The sequence below is a fragment of the Carassius gibelio genome, chromosome A9 (assembly GCF_023724105.1).
Source record: "Carassius gibelio isolate Cgi1373 ecotype wild population from Czech Republic chromosome A9, carGib1.2-hapl.c, whole genome shotgun sequence".
Lineage (NCBI taxonomy): Eukaryota > Metazoa > Chordata > Actinopteri > Cypriniformes > Cyprinidae > Carassius > Carassius gibelio.
In genome coordinates this window covers 11,263,565-11,280,070 of record NC_068379.1, presented here as the reverse complement: position 1 = coordinate 11,280,070, position 16,506 = coordinate 11,263,565, and the positions used below count along the sequence as shown (strand labels likewise).

General features: G+C 41.6%; 1 protein-coding gene, 1 non-coding gene and 1 pseudogene across 2 annotated transcripts in view; all 3 read right to left on the bottom strand.

Moving 5' to 3' along the window:
* Positions 1 to 16,506, bottom strand: part of LOC128019619 (transmembrane protein 198-B) — a 138,039-nt gene that overhangs the window by 111,108 nt on the left and 10,425 nt on the right. The gene's annotated exons all lie outside the window — the stretch shown is intronic.
* LOC128020359 (5S ribosomal RNA) lies at positions 312 to 430 on the bottom strand. Its single transcript, XR_008185362.1, has one exon. It is a non-coding gene; the product is annotated as a 5S ribosomal RNA (ribosomal RNA).
* On the bottom strand, positions 6,925 to 7,043 carry LOC128020360 (uncharacterized; annotated as a pseudogene).

Here is a 16,506-nt window from a genome sequence, read left to right as displayed (position 1 = left end):
TACTCGCCAGTACATTGTAAAAGTAGGAAAGAAAACCCAAATGCTTAAAGCACCTGGTATTCCTAGGCGGTCTCTCATCCAAGTACTTACCAGACCTAAACCTGCTAAGATTCAGAGATCGGGCATTGACTCTTTTTGCAAGATTATTATATAATTCGCGAAAAATATCCAAAAAGTTTAAAGCACCTGGTATTCCCAGGCAGTCTCCCATCCATGTACTAACCAGGCCGAAACCTGCTAATATTCAGAGATCGGGCATTGACTCTATGTTTTGGCAAAATTATTATATACTAAGTGAAAAATTTCCAAAAAGTTTACAGCACCTGGTATTCCCAGGCGGTCTCCCATCCAAGTACTAACCAGGCCCAAACCTGCTTAGCTTCCGAGATCAGACGAGATCGGGCATAGCCAGGTTGGTATGGCCGTAAGCGAAGACTGCTGCGAAGAGAGGGCTATTTAAAGATCAGCCAATCTACTCGCCAGTACATTATATAAGTAGGAAAGAAAACCCAAAAGCTTAAAGCACCTGGTATTCCTAGGCAGTCTCTCATCCAAGTACTAACCAGACCTAAACCTGCTAAGATTCAGAGATCTGGCATTGACTCTTTTTGCAAGATTATTATATAATTCGCGAAAAATATCCAAAAAGTTTAAAGCACCTGGTATTCCCAGGCAGTCTCCCATCCATGTACTAACCACGCCCAAACCTGCTAATATTCAGAGATCGGGCATTGACTCTATTTGTGAAAATTTTCCAAAAAGCTTACAGCACCTGGTATTCCCAGGCGGTCTCCCATCCAAGTACTAACCAGGCCCAAACCTGCTTAGCTTCCGAGATCAGACGAGATCGGGCATAGCCTTTTTTTTTTTTTTTTTATTAAGAAATTTCAATCAATAAAATACAATAGATTAAGCACAATCAATAGAAAATACAGAACATCGTCTTTACACATTTCTACATTACTCATCTTTCCTTTACATAGATAATTTAAAATACTCTTCCACTTTCTGGCAACTTCCACATTAAATCGTTTAAAACATAACAAACTTTTGGGGTAAAAGCATCATAAAAAGAGTCTAACATATTTACACATTTAAAGTACACATTCAGTCTTTCAATATATAATTCTGTTTTTCTTTTAAACACACTCCAAACATCCAACACAATTTTTTTATTTTTTTAGCCACAGTTCTTCTGTCCCATATTGCACTTTTCATTAGCATTACACACAGATTCATGAAACTTTTGTTTTGACACTTTTTTTCCCAACCAAACATCACAACTCTGTTCCATTCCATTACATGTTTATCCCACTCCTCAGTCACATCTTTAATTAAACATTACAATTCCAAATAAATATTCGTGCTCCACTCTATCAAAAGCCTTTTCGAAATCCAAACTAATAACATATACTTTTTTGTATTTTTCTATCATATATCTTATCCTATCTATTATATCTAAAGTTGTGTCCGCGATATCTTTCCCTTTAACTCCATACACTTGATTTGTTTCAGTTATGGTTGGCATTACCTCTTTCAATCTATTGGCTAAAACTTTTGTTAAAATTTTCAGATCTGTATTCAGCATTGTAATTGGTCTATAATTTTTTTAAGTCTACTTTATCTCCTTTTCTTTTATATATCAACTTTATTAATCCCATCCCCATTCTCTGATTAATTTCCTCTTTCTTAAAAATGTCTTCATATACTTCTTTTAAAATACTGGTTAAAAAAATCTTTAAAAACGATATAAAATTCACTCCCCAAACCATCTATACCTGGACTTTTATTTTTGTTTAATTCACTTATTGCTCGTTTTATCTCTTCTTCTCTTATCTCTTCATCACACTCTTTTTTGTCTACTTCTCCTACTGTTGTTTTTATTTGCTTAAGTAACTCCAATTTCTCTTCTTCTTTCAACCCCTCAGTACTAAACAGGTTCTCATAAAATGCTTTTACTTCTTTTAATATTTCCTCATTTGTTTCCACCACTACACCATTTTTCCTCTTATTTCTTTAATCATTCCAGCTTTCCTTCTAATTTTTTCTAGATCAAAGAAAAACTTTGTACATTTTTCTCCCTCCACAGTATATTTAGCTTTACTTCTTAGTCTTGCACCTGTAACCCCTCTCACCCGGGTCCTCTCTGACGCTCCTCGCACTCGCTCCGAGCGGGGCTCGAACCCGGGTCTTCGGCATGGGAGGCGGACGCACTAACAAGGAGGCTAAATGGCTACAGCCACTAACGTCTGTCGCTAGTGCGTCTCTTGAGATCGGGGAGTGAGGTTTACCTGCACAGCACTACTCGCTGGCCTCCGTTACACTCACCCCCCTAAACCTCACTCCTGTACGGGTCACGGCACCAATGTAACCCCTCTCACCCGGGTCCTCTCTGACGCTCCTCGCACTCGCTCCAAGCGGGGCTCAAACCCGGGTCTTCCGGCATGGGAGGCGGACGCACTAACAAGGAGGCTAAATGGCTACAGCCACTAACGTCTGTCGCTAGTGCGTCTCTTGAGATCGGGGAGTGAGGTTTACCTGCACAGCACTACTCGCTGGCCTCCGTTACACACCTTTATATTTTTTCTCTTCAATTTCTTTCAATATTCCCTCCAATTCTTTTATTTTTTGTATATCTTTCCCATTCTCATTTAATTCCTTTTCCAATTTTTCTCTTATTTCTCTCTCCTTCTTCCTCTTACATATCTGTATTAATTTGCAATACTTTACTGTGAATTTTTTAACTAAATATTTAAAGGGGGGGTGAAATGCTATTTCATGCATACTGAGTTTTTTACACTGTTGAAGAGTTGGATTCCCATGCTAAACATGGACAAAGTTTCAAAAATTAAGTTGTACGTTTGAAGGAGTATTTTTGTTCCCAAAATACTCCTTCCGGTTTGTCACAAGTTTTGGAAAGTTTTTTTCGAGTATGGCTCTGTGTGACGTTAGATGGAGCGGAATTTCCTTATATGGGTCCTAAGGCACTTCTGCCGGAAGAGCGCGCGCTCCCGTATAGCAAGGCTGAACACAGACATTTCACTGATCAGAGCGATTCACTGATCAGAGCGAGAGCGTCGCGAAAAGTCACAAAAGAAGTGTGTTTTTGGTTGCCAGGGCAAGACAACCCTGCACAGATTACCATAAAAAAAAAAAAAAAAAACAGCATTAAGGGACCAGTGGATGGAGTTTATTTTTACAGAGCATCAATGGAGTTGTGCAAGTGTTTTTGTTTGTTCCCTGCATTTCGAAGATGCTTGTTCACAAGGCCCAGTTTGACGACGGATTTGCATATCGTTTATTTCTTAAGGATGATGCAATCCCAAGGAAAAAGGGTCACGATCGTGTGTTGGAACCGCAGGCGGTGAGTAAAACTGCTTCAAATATCTCTGCCTCCTTGTTAGTGCGTCCCCTCCCATGCCAGAGACCAGGGTTTGAGCCCCGCTCGGAGCGAGTCGTTGCTGCTGCTGCTTTCGTTCAGTTTCAGCCTCGGGATCTGATTCTGGATCATAAATAAACGGCTGAATCTGACTGTAAGCCATGGTTTGTTTTGAATGATGGGTTTTCCCTCACGGTAATGTCACAGCTTCCAAATGCTCTCAACGCAAAAGCCTACTCGCGCTCGTGATTCTTTAGCTCCGCCCACACGTCACGCCTCCAGCCGGTCGTGTTTTTCCGGGAAAAATCGGTACAGACTATTTTCTCTTATGAATATAATAAAACTAAAGACTTTTTGGATTTATGAAGGATGTAGTACTACTCTATATGTACTCAAGATTAACAGGATATTGAGTGAAAACGAGCATTTCACCCCCCCTTTAACATTATCCCACCATATCCTTTTATCCTCACTGTACATTTCATTCTCCTTTTCTTTTTCAATAATTTCTTTAATACTTAACACATACTCCTCATTCTTCAAAACCTCTACATTTAAAACCCATACCCCCGGCCCTCTTTTCACTGAACTCCAGTCTACTTGCATAAAAAGTGGTTTATGGTCACTTAAACTTGATTCTTCATATTAAATGTTACCGATAAAACCTTTAATGTTCCTTGTACATAAAATAAAATCAATCCTCGCCTTACACATAAAATTCCCTACTAATTGCCTCCTTGAATATTCTTTCTTTTTTTCATTTCTTTCTCTCCATACATCAATTATATTATTTTCTTCCATTAATAATTTCAGTTCTTTTCTTCCTTTATCATTTTTAAAAACCATTCCCTCACCCATTTCTAATTTACTGAAAACGGTATTAAAATCACCCATCATAATAACTTCTTTATGCTTTTTTAAAAAATCTCTTAATACATTAAAATATTCCTTCTTTTCATTCTCTACAGTTGGTGCATGAATATTAACTACAATAACTTTTTTCTCCTCATACTCCATTTCAAACGCAATACATTTCCCATCTATGTCATTATATATTGTTTTACATGATACCCCACAGTTTTCTTTTATTAAAATCGCAACTCCTCTTCCCAGCCTCCCATCACCATTATTATAAAAAATCTCTCCACTCCACCTTTTCCTTATTTCAGTCATGTACTCTTCCCTCCAGTTAGTTTCTTGTAATAAAATCACATCCTCTCTTTTACACATTTCTTTCACCTTTTCAAATTTACCCATGTCCATCAGTCCCCTTGCATTAAAAGTAACACAACTTAAAACCATTAAAAGAAATAAAAATAAATACCTAAAAACCATTATTCTTTATCTTCTCCATCCAGCACTCTTAACACTTCATGTCTGTTTACACTTTTTACTCGGCCCCTTGTCATTAATTTTTTTCTTACATTTTCCACATTTGGTTTTACCTTTAGTCTTCTCCTTCTACTTTGTCCTCTCTCCCCTCTGTCTTTTCCCATGTTGTCCATCCTTGTTTCTTCTTCACTGCCCATTTCTTTGTTTTGATCATGCATTCCTTATCCATCACTCTCCACATTATCCAAAAGATTTTTAAAACTGTCCGATATTTCTATTTCTGACCATTGAGTGTTCCGTTCTACTCTTTGTTCCTCATCCATAAAATAATTTTTTCCTTCTTCTTCATTCTCTTGGTTGTCTGTTCCTCCTTCTGTTTCCTTCTGTGGTAATCCTTCATCCCCTTGTCAATCACCTTTATTCATATAGTGCTTTAAACAAAATACATTGCGCCAAAGCACTGAACAACATTCATTTGGAAAACAGTGTCTCAATAATGCAAAATGATAGTTAAAGGCAGTTCATCATTGAATTCAGTTATGTCATCTCTGTTCAGTTGAAATAGTGTCTGTTTTAATTTGCAATCAAGTCAACGATATCGCTGTAGATGAAGTGACCCTAACTAAGCAAGCCAGAGGCGAAAGCGGCAAGGAACCGAAACTCCATCGGTGACAGAATGGAGAAAAAAACCTTGGGAGAAACCAGGCTCAGTTGGGGGCCAGTTCTCCTCTGACCAGACGAAACCAGTAGTTCAATTCCAGGCTGCAGCAAAGTCAGATTGTGCAGAAGAATCATCTGTTTCCTGTGGTCTTGTCCTGGTGCTCCTCTGAGACAAGGTCTTTACAGGGGATCTGGGGCTCTAGTTGTCCTGGTCTCCGCTGTCTTTCAGGGCAGTAGAGGTCCTTTCTAGGTGCTGATCCACCATCTGGTCTGGATACGTACTGGATCCGGGTGACTGCAGTGACCCTCTGATCTGGACACAGACTGGATCTGGTGGCCACGGTGACCTCGGAACAAGAGAGAAACAGACAAATATTAGCGTAGATGCCATTCTTCTAATGATGTAGAAAGTACGGTGTTATGTGAAGTGTTCCGGTTCCAGTTTACCTAATTAATGCAGCCTAAAAATCCTTTAACGGATTTGGATATTAAAAGCATATTAGTATGTTATGTGTATGCCAGGTTAAAGAGATGGGTCTTTAATCTAGATGAAGTGAAGTGACATTCAGCCAAGTATTGCAGATTTAAACTGCAAGAGTGTGTCTGCCTCCCGAACAATGTTAGGTAGGTTATTCCAGAGTTTAGGCGCCAAATAGGAAAAGGATCTGCCGCCCGCAGTTGATTTTGATATTCTAGGTATTATCAAATTGCCTGAGTTTTGAGAACGTAGCGGACGTAGAGGAGTATAATGTAAAAGGAGCTCATTCAAATACTGAGGTGCTAAACCATTCAGGGCTTTATAAGTAATAAGCAATATTTTAAAATCTATACGATGTTTGATAGGGAGCCAGTGCAGTGTGGACAGGACCGGGCTAATATGGTCATACTTCCTGGTTCTAGTAAGAACTCATGCTGCTGCATTTTGGACTAGCTGTCCTTCATCAATATCTCCTTCCTCTTCAGTGTTTCCTTCATGCACCTGTCCGTCCACCCGATGCTCCAGACCTCCTTCCTCATGCGTGTCTCTCCAGCCAGTCCAGTGTCGTTTGCCTTACGTGTCTCTCCAGCCAATCCAGTGTCGTTTGCCATACGTGTCTCTCCAGCCAGTCCAGTGTTGTTTGCCTTATGTGTCTCTCCAGCCAATCCAGTGTCGTTTGCCATGCGTGTCTCTCCAGCCAGTCCAGTGTCGTATGCCATGCGTCTCTCTCCAGCCAGGCCAGTGTCGTTTGCCAATAATCCATCCATTGTACAAAACACAAACAAAAAATTAACCACCCTCCAGCCAGCAAGATGCTGCTGTTAGGTGGTTTAAAACTGAAAAACGACACAAAAAATAAACTAAAGTCCAAAAACAACTCACAAAACAAACACTAAAAGAAAAATCAAAATGGAGGAGAGCCTTCATCTCCCAACTGCAGCCAACACTTCCTGTAGCTCTCTAGCGCCCTCAGGTTGGTATGGCCGTAAGAGAAGACTGTTGCGAAGAGAGGGCTATTTAAAGATCAGCCAATCTACTCGCCAGTACATTATATAAGTAGGAAAGAAAACCCAAAAGCTTAAAGCACCTGGTATTCATAGGCGGTCTCTTATCCAAGTACTAACCAGGCCCAAACCTGCTTAGCTTCCGAGATCAGACGAGATCGGGCATAGCCAGGTTGGTATGGCCGTAAGCAAAGACTGCTGCGAAGAGAGGGCTATTTAAAGATCAGCCAATCTACTCGCCAGTACATTATATAAGTAGGAAAGAAAACCCAAAAGCTTAAAGCACCTGGTATTCCTAGGAGGTCTCTCATCCAAGTACTAACCAGACCTAAACCTGCTAAGATTCAGAGATCGGGCATTGACTCTTTTTCTCTTTTTTTTTTTTTTTTTTTTTTTTTTTTTCAATATTATTATATAATTCGTGAAAAATATCCAAAAAGTTTAAAGCACTTGGTATTCCCAGGCAGTTCTCCCATCCATGTACTAACCAGGCCCAAAACTGCTAATACTCAGAGATCGGGCATTGACTCTATTTTTTGGCAAAATTATTATATACTAAGTGAAAAATTTCCAAAAAGCTTACAGCACCTGGTATTCCCAGGCGGTCTCCCATCCAAGTACTAACCAGGCCCAAACCTGCTTAGCTTCCGAGATCAGACGAGATCGGGTATAGCCTCAGAAATTCAATCTATTTTCCATTCCTTTTAAAACCTCTTCCCATAATGCATCCCTTATTTGATTTTCATTTTCACCAACCCTTATACCTAAAATGTTCATATTCCTCTTCTCTTCCTTAAATTGTATTTATTCGATATATCATTCGTTAATCCAACTCTCATGTATGTTGTTTTTTCTTTATTAATTTTTGCCCCTGTCCCTTTACAATATCTTTCTAAAATGTCCATTGCTAAATCTATACTTTTAATATCTTTTAAAATCGTAGATCTGTACCTTGTTGTGGTGAGCGAGCTTTAAACCAAACAGATTTTGTTTACTTGTGTTTTCATGCATTCCCTTTTAAATGAAACACAATCTGGGTGAAAAATAAAAGTTGTAAAAGTACTTCAAGTATTTTGGAGTCTCTGAATGCTTGTGTTTTTTTTACACTATCCCATCCCTTTTGAAACCCATCAGAGCAACTAGAAGTTTCCTATTTCTTCTCCGTCACTACCAGAGGTGTGAACACACCCCACCGTGCGCTGGCTGTACCCCCTGGGTGGTCACAAAAATGAGTTCTGTGAACGGCTCTGATGTCTTTGATGATGTGTACACATATTTCTTAATTCAGCCCAAAAATGTAACAATTACACAATTTTCCACTTGACTATATGAATCTCATCAGCTACATCAACTCAAACTATGAAAATAATAAAACAATCAGGATTTCAATAAACTAGGCCTTGTACATGACAATTTCTGTAAATAACACTTTGACCACCAGGTGGCACCATCCATTTTGATAATTTTCGATCCATACCAGGTTTGAGATATATGTACTTGGGGGGGTCATGAGCCATGCCCAGGTGGTCTCTCATCCAAGTACTAACCAGGCCCAAACCTGCTTAGCTTCCGAGATCAGATGAGACCGGGTAGTTTTTTTCTTTTTTTTTGTATAATTAAAAAAAAAAACAAATTGGTAATGAAGTGACCTCTAATGCATACCAAATTTTTGAAAGCATTAGCACATTCACAACCAAAATTTTGCCTCTCAAGTTCAACACTCGTTGTTTCCAAAAAGTCAACTTTCTCTCCATTCCTCCTACAATCTCATCCCATATTATGTCTCTCGTTCCCCATCGAGGGAGAGACGATGCGTCGATAATGCTTTGGGAACGCATTCTGCGTGAGTGTGTCTGAAGCATCCATGTCAACTAGTCCAATGGCGAGAGTGAGCGTCAGGAGTGACGTCACGACCAGGAATTGATTAAAAACCCCAACCGGAGCAACCGGTGTTAGCTTTCTGTGCCTCAGCAAGCGATCTGTGTCAAACCTGTCTGTCATATTTACTGTTGTCTTGTGCAAAGTTTATATACAATGGCTAAGCAACTATTCAAACCGAGTGCTTCTCCCTGCCCACGTTATTTAACGGGTGGGGATACACACGAGCTTTGTGTAGTTTGTTTGGGAGTGGTGCATGCGTTATCAGCCTTCGAGGAGACTGATTGCCCGCATTGTGAGAAGCTTTCGCTTCGCATGCTCCGCTCCCGCTTGTCACTCTTTGATGAGAAGAGCGGCGAGCCTCGCGCTCCTCAGGGCGCAGGACCCGCTTCTGCCGAGGCAGAACGGAGAATGCATTCCTGGGGTTCACAAATGGATCTCTCAGCGGGGTTGGAGACGGGTCCGAGGGCTCTTTCTCCCCCCTTACCTGGGAGATCCATAACTCAAACTCCGGCGTCGGAAGCCCGCCCGCGGCTTCTTCCGCCCGGGGGGAGAGCCCATTGCTTCGTTTCTCTAGCTCCCAGGAGTTAGATGTAACGGGCAGTGAAGGTGACACAATCAGGGGGGAAGAGAATTAGCCATCTCTTTCCCCAGCATATGAGGAGTTGGTTGACGTATTAACATGAGCTGTAGATAAGTTACATATATCTTGGCCATCAGATAAACATAGCGCTCGTCCTAAAAGCAAATTAGACGAGCGTTTTCTATCTTCTAAAACATCGCCTACATCACGGGGTCTCCATTTTTTCCCTGATCTTCACAGTGAGCTGTCTAGATCGTGGAATAAGCCATATTCATCACGTCTTTTCAGCCCTCAAGTGCGCATTTATTCTGATATAAGAGGGCTGAAAGAAAATGGTTATGAAGCGATGCCCCGGGCGGAGCAGACACTCGCGAGCTATCTTTCCCCTGGTTCAGCGTCATCTATTAAGAACCCGACTTTGCCCATGAAGCCTTTAAAGATCACATCTAATTTAGTGAGTAAAGCTTACACAGCAGCAGGTCAGGCTGGAGCTTGTCTTCACTCGATGGCTTTGCTTCAGGCTTATCAGGCTGAGCTGCTGGGGGAGTTAGATAACAATGAGGAGTCAGCCGTGACGAAATTCGCGAACTTCGTCGGGCTACGGATTTATCTCTCAAGGCGACTAAAGAAACAGCACGTGCTATTGGTAGATCTATGGCTGCTTTGGTTTCTACAGAAAGACACCTTTGGCTTAATCTTTCAGATATCAAAGATAAAGATAGATCTTTTCTTTTAGACGCTCCCATTTCTCCTGAAGGTCTGTTTGGTGATGCTGTAAATGAAGTGGTTGAAAGATTTCAAGAAAATATAAAGCAATCTGAAGCTTTTAAAAGTTTTCTCCCTCACCGATCTAATCCTGATGCTGCTGGGCGTGCAAGGCAGCCCCAGCCATCATGCTCCTCATATCGTGTTTTTCAAAAAGAGAGTGTTGCGTCTCGCGCTCCTCCTCAAAAATCACGGGGACCGAGCCAACACTCACAGCCAAAGCAATCTAAGCAGAAGCCGGATCTGAGGACCGTTCTTCTCGCTAAGAAAGCTTCGGCTCAGAAGAAAAGGTCCTGACGCCAAATGGGTCAGACCTGTGAGGGCAGAGACGGTGCGGTGTACACCTCAGTATACGGTGCCCGTCCGGTCTCGGTGCTCTCACGGGGCCGTCCTGCCAACCCCGCCACCCTTGGTGCCTCGGGGCGCAGCGGTCTCCAGCGGGTCTCTGGTGCTGTGTCTCCCAGACGCTGCGTCGGGCTCGCTCCCTCTGAGGGGGGTTCAAGAGCAGTTAGCTCGGGTGGTTCCTGTGCTTTGGCTTCAGGTCCCCGAACTAGCTGTTCAAATTACAACAGAGGCCAGCCTCAAGAGGCTGGTTCCCTTAGTAGAATGTCTGACAGAATGGAAAAGTCTGCCTAATATATCTCAATGGGTCCTACAGATAGTAGAGAAGGGTTACAGAATCCAGTTCGGTTCTCGTCCCCCACGCTACAACGGGGTGTTGCTCACAGTAGTGCATCCCGAGCAGGCTCTGGTCATGGAGCAAGAAGTGAAATCTCTTTTAGCAAAAAATGCTATAGAGCAGGTGTATCCTCCTGACAGGGCATCGGGTTTTTACAGCCGTTATTTCATTGTTCCAAACAAGGATGGAGGGCTGCGTACCATTTTAGATCTTCGTCTGTTGAATCGTACAGTTCAGAAATTTAAATTCAAGATGCTGACACTCAAACAGATCGTGACTCAAATCAGATCCGAGGACTGGTTCATCACAATAGACCTAAAAGATGCATACTTCCATATCTCCATCCTCCCTCAGCACAGGAAGTTCCTAAGGTTTTCTTTCCGGGGCAAAGAATTACAGTATCGGGTACTTCCCTTTGCTCTAGCTCTCTCACCCCGCACATTCACGAAATGCGTAGATGCAGCTTTGGCCCCGCTCAGGCTGCAGGGCATACGTATTCTGAATTACCTGAACGACTGGTTGATTTTAGCGGAATCAGAACAGTTGGCGGTTTGGCATCGAGATGTCGTCCTCGCTCATATGCAAAAGTTGGGTTTGAGGCTCAATACCAAGAAGAGTGTGCTATCTCCATTACAGAGGACCACTTTTCTTGGGGTGGTATGGGATTCGGTCACGATGCGAGCCGCTCTTTCGCCCGCTCGTGTAGCCAACATCCTCACAGCCACATCAGAGCTAAAGCTAGGCCAGTCACGCACTGTAAAACAGTTAGAGAGATTGTTGGGTCTCATGGCAGCAGCGTCCAATGTGATCCCCTTTGGCCTGCTGGGCATGAGACCTTTACAGTGGTGGCTCAGGACCAGAGGGTTCTCCCCGAGGGGAAACCCACTTCGTACGATCAAGATCACACGGTGGTGTCTCCGCGCCTTGGTCATATGGAGAGAACACTGGTTCCTGTCCCAGGGTCCGGTATTGGGAGCTCTTTGTCATCGGGTTACCATCTCGACAGATGCTTCCCTTACTGGCTGGGGAGCGGTAATGGAAGGCTGCTCAGCTCAGGGTCTGTGGGAGAGCCATCATCACTCTTGGCACATCAACTGCCTGGAGATGATGGCTGTCTTCAAAGCTTTGAGGCACTTCCTGCCAGACCTGAGGGACCATCATGTGCTGGTCCGCACAGACAATACATCGGTGCTCTCTTACATCAACCGTCAGGGGGGTCTGCGCTCGCGCCCACTCGGCAAATTAGCGCACCAGATCCTTCTGTGGTCCCTGGGGAAATTATGCTCTCTGAGGGCAATGTATATACCAGGGACTCAGAATATTGGAGCAGACACCCTGTCAAGGCAGGTGCTGAGGCCAGGGGAATGGAGGCTTCACCCCGAGGCGGTGGAGCTCATATGGGAATCTTATGGCCAAGCAGAAGTGGATCTGTTTGCGTCTCAGTACACGACGCACTGTCCACTCACTATGGTTCTCCCTTACTCATCCAGCCCCCCTGGGGTTGGACGCTATGGTACAGACGTGGCCGGGGCTACGTCTGTACGCCTTTCCCCCTGTTGCTCTGCTCCCAGGAGTTCTGGAGAGAGTCCGCCAGGACGGAGTAAGTCTACTTCTCGTAGCTCCACACTGGCCGAGTCGAATCTGGTTTGCGGACCTGATTCATCTCCTCAACGGTTCTCCCTTGGAGATCCCGATCAGGAAAGACCTTCTATCTCAGGCTGGGGGCACTATATTTCATCCCCGGCCAGAGATTTGGAAGCTTTTGGTGTGGCCTCTGAGGGAGCGCAACTCATAGAGAGTGGTCTCTCAACTGAGGTTGTGGAGACCATTCTTAGCTCCAGAGCTCCAGCTACGAGGAAACTTTATAGACTCAAATGGAATGTTTTTTCTTCTTGGTGTTACCAACATCAGTGTGACCCCGTCCACTGCTCTGTTGGCTCAGTTCTTGAGTTTTTACAAGACCGCTTCACTTCTGGTCTATGTCCATCCACCTTAAAAGTTACGTGGCGGCCATCTCGGCCATCTCGGCTTTCCACGCCCCAGTGGGTGGTGCATCTCTGGATCGAGACCCTCTTATCTCTCGTTTCCTTCGTGACACCTTGAGGCTGAGACCTGCAACTCGTACTAGAGTGCCGGCCTGGGACCTGGCTATAGTTTTAGAAGGCCTTTCTAGGGCTCCGTTTGAATCCCTAGATTCGGTCTCTGAGAAGTTTCTTTCGTTAAAGACTACTTTTCTCCTTGCTATTTCGTCCCTTAAAAGAGTCGGAGACCTTCAGGCTCTCTCGGTTTCTCCCACCTGCTTTGAATTTGCACCTGGGATGGTCAAAGCATTTCTCTACCCTAAGCAGGGATAAGTCCCTAAGGTACCGACCGTTGTTCCGAGACCTATTGTTCTGCAGGCTTTCTGTCCTCCCCCGTTTGCATCATCGGACCAGGAAAAGTCTAACCTCTTGTGCCCGGTGCGAGCATTGTACACTTATGTTCATCGGACTTCTTCTTTTCGGAAATCCGATCAGCTGTTTGTTTGTTTCGGGTCACCTAAGATGGTCTTCCTGCCACTAAACAGACACTTAGTAAGTGGATAGTTGGGGCTATCCTTCTTGCCTATGAGTCTTCTGACCTACCGTGCCCTTTGGGGGTCAGAGCTCATTCTACTAGGAGTATGGCGGCCTCTAGAGCCTTATTATCTGGGGCCTCTCTTCAGGATGTTTGTGATGCGGCAGGCTGGTCCTCGCCACTCACATTCGTCAGGTTTTATAGCCTAGACCTGGACGCTACTCCCGGGTCCCAGGTTTTTAATTCTTGAGGCGTTGGTTTTTCTGTCTGACACTCAGGCACTTGTAATATGGCGGTTTGGGTATTCTCGTTCCCAAATCGTTATCGACGCATCGTCTCTCCCTCGATGGGGAACGTCTCGGTTACGTCTGTATAGCCAGATAATTGTTCTGCCTTCCCTATTCTCATTACTACGTTTTTTTCTATATTTATTTTCGCTCCAGAACCCCTACAATATTTTTGTATTTTGTAGAGCCTCATTAATACTCCCAATATCCTTTACAATCAAAGTTGTATCAGCTGCATATTGATATATTTTTTTGTTCTTTCCCCCTCCCTCCAAAACCCTCCTTTAATCTTTTCCTCTTCTGCAACTATTAAGCCTAATCGCAACAATACTACTGTATATAATAATGCAGATAAGGGACATCCCTGTCTTATTGACCTTGTTATGCCAAAAGCCTCTGTCACAAAACCATTACACTTCACAAAGCTAATAGCATCTTTATATAAATCTCTAATCCATTTTATAAACATATTCCCAAAACCAAATTGCTCTAAAAGTTTAAATAAATAATCATGCTCTACCCTATCAAAGGCTTTTTCTAAATCTAAGCTCACCATATAACCTTCCTTTTTATTCTCTACCATGTACCTTATTTTATCTCTTATATTACTTACTGTATCTGTAATTTCCATCCCTATGATTGAATACGCCTGATTTGTTGTTATTATTCCTGGCAATACCTTCTTTAAACGATTTGCCAAAACTTTAGCTAAGATTTTAAAATCTGTATTTAACATTGATATCGGCCTATAGTTCTTCAGATCTGCTGAATACCCCCTTTTCTTAAAAATTAATTTCACCATTCCTATTCTCATCAGTCGACTTGCTTCCTCTTCAAAAATCATATATTTCCTTATATATTTATTTTAAAAAAAAGGTATTAATATGTTCTTAAAAGCCTTATAAAATTTGCTACCCTTACGGAAGGAAAATATATTTACCGATATATTTCTTAAAATATATTGTGATATATGGTAATATATTATTTTCCCTTTTTATTTTCTAATATATTAATGATACATAATAATAATAATAATTCCTTACATTTATATAGCGCTTTTCTAGACACTCAAAGCGCTTACATAGTCAGGGGGTATCTCCTCATAAACCACTAGTGTGCAGCATCCACCTGGATGATGCGACGGCAGCCATAGTGCGCCAGAACGCCCACCACACACCAGCTTACTGGTGGAGAGGAGACAGAGTGATGAAGCCAATCAGCAGATATGGGGATTGTTAGGAGGCCATGATGGTATAATAATAATAATAATAATAATAATAATAATAATAATAATAATAATAATAATAATAATAATAATAATAATAATAAATTAATTAAATTAATAATAAAATAAAAAATATTATATTTTTCCGGCTGCTGCATGTTATTGACAAAGCAGACTTGACAACTTTACACCATTTGAATTTTACTTTAGCCTGTGATCTACAACTACATGGAATAAAATATAGGCCTACTACTAATTTTTTGCCTACTTATTGTATTCTAGGCCATTCATAAAAAAAATAAAATGGGAAAAATCCAACCCCACATTTATAATAAAATTTATATTAAAATAAGTTAAGTTTTCCCCATAATTAGTCTACTTTAAATGATTTAATTGTAGGCTACAGGCTACTTAGAATTATGAACTGAATTCACGAATTCTGTAGATGACCGTATGAATATAGTGATGGTGTGACATCATTACAGATAATGAGTTCAGACGGGAAACACTGCACCTCTGGTTGGTTTCATTTGGATTACATAGGCCTAAATATAAAATTATTATTATTATTATTCTATTTAAATGGCTTATTTTAAAAGTAGACATGTCTAGCTAGACACGGTTCGTCTGATGCATGAGCCTGGTTCATTTCTGACATTTCAGAAAGAAGTTAATGTAGACCAAGATGGCAGAAAGCAAATCCTGTTAAGTTTTGTAAGGTTTTCATGTTATTTAGGGTGTCTTACGAGCCAAACTGACGGAGCTGAAGCTCTTTCCTCTTGTTATCGGGATGGAAGGTGTGGATCGGGATCCGCCGATCGGAGAAGTGCAGCAGACTACACTCTACAAGATAAAGCTTCAGTTGCTGTTGTTTGTATAGCAAATGAAAACATGTTAGGCTGTGAGGTTTTTCTTAAATGGGAATAGAATAAAATTAGTAGGCTAAAAATCTGCACTTTTCATGTCATTGTAGATCCTACAGTAAAATTCAAATGTCATTGAATAAATTAATTTCTGTTTGGTCAAAAAAAAAAAAAAAAAAATATATATATTTATATATATATATATATATATATATATATATATATATATATATATATATATATATATATATATAAATATATAAGCTTGCAAGCATCACTAGCAAATAATTCACAGGATTAATAAACTGCCGCTTCTCTCCTGGTGAAAATGAACTGGGCCCGGTTCCCCAAAACGTTCTTATCGCTAAGTAGTTCTTAACCTATTCCTTAACCTCTCTCTTAACCTTATGGCATGATTCCCGACACGTTCGTACGCGAAGTATATCTTATGTAAATCACACTTTTGTAAGGTTGGTCTGGACCATTCGTGAGCTCTCTCTTTTTATGATTATTTATTTATTTTCCAAAGTTGAACAAGGTCCACAATTGTGGCCACATATAACTATGTACAAGACCAGGGTTTGCTTGTTAAAAAAAACAAAACAAAAACAAATTAAGTTAAGGGGTGGAAAAACAACAACAACACAGCTCCAGGATTTCCACTGCTCCTCCTTGATAGCGCTCAGAAGTAATCCATACGGAAGACCTATTGAGTTATTATCAGTGATAGCTTTGTAAACAATTCACTCCAGGCCCTAAGTGTTTTTGGTTTGGCTTTATTAATTCTTGCTGTAGTAAGTTCTAAAAGTGCAATGTA